Consider the following 5,651-nt stretch of genomic DNA (forward strand, 5'->3'; position numbering starts at 1 on the left):
ACAAATTATAGAGTTTACAAGAGAGCATGTGGTGTCTGAGCAGCGAAGGCATTGCTTTAATCCTCTGCAGAAAAGTGCAGACGCCCTATCTGTTGGCCCAGTGGGTAGAGCATTGGCCTGTGAGCTAAAGGATCCCAAATTCCATTCTGGCCAAGGGCACATGCCCGAGTTGTAGGCTCGATTCCTCCCCAGTAGGGAACGTGCAGAAGGCAGCCAATCAATGATTCTCTCTCATCATTGATGTTTCTCTCTGTCTCTCCCTTTCTCTCTGAAATCAATAAAAAATATATATTTAATAAAATTAAAAAAAGAAAAGTGCAGAGGATTTCTCTCCCGCTCCTTCCTGTTTTAGATTAACCTGATCTTCAGACCTCTCACTGAAGAACCGAGTAGAAGAACGAAGCTCAGTGCCATTACAGCGTTGTTGGCTTTTGTCTTTTCAAAGTCCCAAGTAATTCTTATGGCTAGTTTTCATTTACCCTTGAAAGAAGTCTTGATATTTCCTTTGATACACTCTTCACCATTTGCCTGAAGTGGCTTTCTAAATGTAAACTGGAAATGGACCTGCAGGTCAAATGGTGGTAACGGGAGATGAGTGAGACCCAGGAGAGCAGAGGAGGTGAAGAGCAAAACGGAAAAAGAGGGTCATAATCTGGTGACTTTGCCATGATTTTAGGAGACCACAAGGCTTTTCGCTGTTTTGTTTTTTAATTTGGAGGGAAGGAGTAAGAGACTGGAATAAATCTCCTACTTGGCAATACTGCTTTAGACTTGCAAAGTCCATCCATCATATGCAAAATGCCAATTCTCAACTAAGTCTACAATACATAAGGATCGAATAAACTAATTCAGTATTTATGAGCATCCCAGGGACATGGTGAGGAGCCCAGATCAGAAGTGGTGCAATTTTCTCATTTCCCTGTGATATAATAGCTACCGTTTATTTAGGTTATCTTATTAATCCTTCTCCTGTATTTTCTTATTAATCCTCACTGTAGTTCTATGAAGATAAGTATTACCCAAATCTCACAACTCTATGATGCTCCTTTTTTCACACTTAGCATCTTAGGATACATCAGATGGAGTGTGATGTCTCATAGCCACTGTCAGAAAGACAGCATGATGACAGCTGTTGTCATTGCTTACTTGTGAGCAAACTGGATTGTTACTTTGGGGTCATGAAAGTGGCAGCATCTAGGCACGACTTGGGAAAAAATCCTACAAGCAATAGTGGAGGCATTTCATCTTTGTTTGTTTTATTTATTTGTTTATTTCTTTTTCTTTTTCTTTTTTTTTTTTTTTTTGTAAATAGAGTTAGAAACATTGATGAGAGAGAAATATCGACCAGCTGCCTCCTGCATACCCCCCACTGGGGATGTGCCTGCAGCTAAGGTACATACCCTTGACAGGAATCGAACCTGGGACCCTTCAGACTGCAGGCCGATGCTTTATCCACTGAACCAAATTGGTTTCGGCAAGCATTTCATCTTTTAAGAAATAAGCATTGCCAATGCTCTTAATAGCAGAGAGGCCATTATTGTGAAGAAAAATGGGGACACCAATGACTCTGAGTCCAAAGTGACTCACAGAGGTGTCTCTAGGTAAAATTGGAGGGATATATTAAGTAATTTATGTAGCTAAGTTTTTGTTTTTTGGTTGTTTTTTTTTTAATCTATGTATCAAGGTGAATGAGAATGATATGATTAAAATCTACCTAAATATTTTTAATGGAGTTCTTTAAATACATATGAAATAAAAATTCTACCTTATAAGAAAGCATTGTGTTTAATTGGCAATATACAGACTATTAAGTTTAATGAAATATGCTCTTCTCCTTTGTCTGGCAATAAAGAAAATGAGCCTTAAAGGAATTAAGCTTCTTGCCTAAGATTATACAGCTAATGAAGGCGCTAGGATGTGACCCTAATGGTCTCCAAAACCTTTTCTTATTCCCTACTGCACTCACTGTATTGCTCCTTTACTGAGTCTTTTGCTCCTTGTGGGGGAAGATTCTTTTCTTTAATTATATACTTATTAGAGGCCCGATGCATGAAAATCCGTGCAAGAGTAGGCCTTCCTTCCTCCAGCTGCTGGCACCGGCTTCCCTCCAACACCCGGGATTTGGGCTGTTGGGACCCTGGCTTCCCTCCTCCTATCCCCCACGGGCACCCAGGGCCTGGGCTTGCTTTCCTCCCTCCCTGGCTTCATCAGGAAGATCATCCAGAATGATGTCTGGTCTAATTAGCACATTACCTTTTTATTATTATAGATTGATTGATTTTAGAGAGAGAGAGAAAGGGAGAGAGAGAAATATTGATTTGTAGTTTCACTTATCCAGGCATTCATTGGTTGATTCTTGTATATGCTGAGATGGGGTATCAAATCCACAACCTTGGCGATTTGGGATGGCACTCTAACCAACTGAGCTTCCTGGACACAGTGGCTGAGTCTTTCTTAAAAATCATAGACTTGTTCGTTTGTTTTCACTAACATTCCGTGGCTCTGGAACCAGAACATTTACTTCTTTTTTTGTTCTAAGTTCTTTTGCAATGTGATTCATGAGCTGGATAAATTTATTAATGACTTTTGACATTAGAGAAGCAACATCTGACATTTTCTTTCCATTTTTACTAGAGCTTGTCAAAGCTGGCACTGTGTTCTTTGACTATGAGTGTAGTTATCTCTTTCTAATACACAAAAAGCAATAAAACGCATTAACATTTTATTATTAGGTACTATTGAATTAAAGTTACATTTGTCTGGAGAAGATTTAAACAATGCACATCTATTTCTTACATATAATTCCTTTATATTAGAGTGTTTGGCATTAAATAGAAATGTCACTTCTCCGGTAACCTCAGTCAAACATAGAGTTAACCCAATTACTAACTCCTTAGCTGGTACGTATGTATTAATGTTGCTTCAGATTCCTCAACATCCTTGCTTCCATTGGCAATGGCACGATTTCTCCCTGAGCTCCAATTAGATGCATTAGAGATGCCCAGGACAATGAGCCCTTAAAGGGACGTGGTCAGAAATTCCAAGTCCTTCAAGACTGTCATTCTCTGGCATTGACAGAGAAATACAGTTGGTCAGTCAATCATTCCACCTTCATCCATTTCCCAGGTTGTTTTTTTTTTCTTCAGGTTTCATATATTTATTCAGAAAGTTATTCAACTACATAGGACGAAGCATTTTTAGCATCATGAAACACAATCTTTTGAAATAGTTTCCCCTACAATCTATTTATTAAAATTTTTATAATCCTGAAGAGACTCCCTTATCTAAGGTTTTTTCAGGCATGTAGCTATTTTGCATGATTAGTGATAAAGGTTGCAAATGAAGTAGTGGCTATGATTAATAACTTCTTGCAATCTAAAAATAATAATATTGAAAGGAATGGGTGGGCTAGAAGGGGTAACTGGGGGGGGGGGGAGGGCACATATATAATACTTTCAATCACCAAGATTTGAAAATCTTATCTAATAATAGACAAACATGTAAATTGACTGTACCTCCTCTATGCCACCAGCCAATCAGGAGTTATATGCAAATCAACCCAACAAAGATGGCAGTTAATTTGCATACACAGGGGCTGAGTGATGGGGGTGGGATGCTTGCATTATCACCATGGCGATGACACAGGAGTTCTGCTGCTCTCCCCCTCCCCCCACCCCCCCACGGCCTCTGGGCAGCACGAGAAGGCAGGACCTGAGCGGAAAGGGGCTGGGCCGGAGTGGAAACGCGGTACTGGCAGCCAGGGAAAGAAAAGCCCATTCTAGCATGAATCTTTGTGCATCGGGCTTCTAGTAAATAAATAAAAACACAGGGGTTTTCTTTTCTGTACAGGCAGCTAGGAGTTGTCAGGTAGTAATTGTCCATCGGAAAGAAACTGGTCATCCTTTCCTTGATCAGTTAGTGTGTCCAGCTGAGAGCCTGGATCAGACTTTACAAGACGGGCAGCATCATAAGCCTTCCATTTACTTTGATCAGTTCCAAAATATCCATCCATTAAAGGTTTTGGTTTTGTTTTTTGTTCTTTTCCCCCTAAGGACACAGTACTAAATTGCAAATGGGAGCAAATGCTGATATAGATTTTTACTTTCCAAAATTCTTTAAAGCAAAACTAAGAGCTCCGTGGCTTCCCACAGAGTGGCCAAAAATAGACATCCTTTGGGGGCCCACTGGGAAGTGGGCATTTATGAGTTGGGAAGCTCCTTTGTTACATATGAGTGCATCCTGTACCTAGTGGCCCAAGGATCTCCAGTGGCATCCACATAACACTCAGCACCAGTGCCAAAGTCCCAGCTCTTACCTTCTCCTTTCTTTTTAAAAACTATATATTTTTATTGATTTCAGAAAGGAAGGGGGAGGAAGAGAGAGAAAGAGACACACACACATACACACACACACACACACACACACACAGAGAGAGAGAGAGAGAGAGAGAGAGAGAGAGAGAGAGAGAGAGAGAGAGAGAGATACATCAATGGTAAGAGAGAATCATTGATCAGATACCTCCTGCATGCTCCTCACTGGGGATCGAGCCCACAACCAGGGCATGTGCCCTGACCAGGAATTGAACCATGACCTTCTGGTTCACAGGTCAATGCTCAACCATTTAGACACCCTGGCCGGACTCACCTTCTCTTTTAATATTTCAGCCATGAGGGCTGCTACCTGGAACAATGACAACAAGGCCACTTGCTGAGGGATCCTAACGATCACCAGATTTTGCTATTAGAAAAAAATCACAGACAGCCAATATAGTACAGGCATTTGCCTTTGGTGGTTTAAGTAGATAACAAATTTCATTTTGTAATTCAATCCAGCACTGTCATGTTCAAGAACTTTCTGCCGACCCCCAACCACTTGATGATGGAAATCTGTTTCAGTGCCATTCACTTCCTGTCCAACTGCTGCTTGTTTTTTGTCTGCACCAAAGGGTACATGGTCTGTGAGAGGCAGGGGCTGGGAGAGAAGAAACAGCCAGGGGCCTCAACATTTTCCCCAGTTTTACTGAGATATAATTGACATATAAAGTATTATTTTAAGTTGTACAACATGATGATTTGATATGAGTATACTGTGAAATTATTATTCCACCTTTCACTGTTTTTTTTATTGTGTTTTATTGTTGTTTTTTTTGTGTTTTTTTTTAGAAGGGAGGGAGGAAGAGGAGGAGAAGAAAGAAGAGAAAGAGGATGGGGGAGAGAGAGAGAAAGAGAGAGAGAGAGAGAGAGAGAGAGAGAGAGAGAGAGAGAGAGAGAGAGAGAAACGTCAATGTGAGAGAGACACATTGATTAGTGGTTGCCTCCTGGGTGAGCCTACAACCAAAGTATCAGAAATGGAACCTGCAACGTTTTGGTCCACAGGCCAGCATTCTAACTACTGAGCAGACTGGCCAGGGCACAAACCCTCGTTTTTATGAACATCCCAGGAACATAATTAGTTATTTAGTTGTCATTTGAAGTAGCATGTGGGTGTGGCTCGTGGTTGAGCATTGATCTATGAACCAGGAGGTCACTGTGGTTCAATTCCCAGTTAGGGCACATGCCTGGCATTGTCAGCTCAATCCTCAGTAGGGGCCTGTAGGAGGCAGCTAATCAATGATTCTCTCTAATCATTGATATTTCTATCTCTCTCTCTCC

The 5,651-nt window shown here is 40.9% G+C and overlaps 1 pseudogene across 1 annotated transcript; it reads right to left on the reverse strand.

Moving 5' to 3' along the window:
- Window positions 1–3,307: 3,307 nt before the first annotated feature.
- LOC311627505 (S-formylglutathione hydrolase-like) lies at window positions 3,308–4,668 on the reverse strand (annotated as a pseudogene). Its single transcript has 3 exons — window positions 4,645–4,668; window positions 3,828–4,325; window positions 3,308–3,386 (listed from the first exon to the last, which is right to left on the reverse strand). The product of its transcript is annotated as an S-formylglutathione hydrolase-like (transcript).
- Between the last annotated feature and the right edge of the window lie 983 nt (window positions 4,669–5,651).

The sequence above is a fragment of the Pipistrellus hanaki genome, assembly GCF_964339955.1.
Source record: "Pipistrellus hanaki genome assembly, chromosome: 9".
NCBI classification, from domain to species: domain Eukaryota; kingdom Metazoa; phylum Chordata; class Mammalia; order Chiroptera; family Vespertilionidae; genus Pipistrellus; species Pipistrellus hanaki.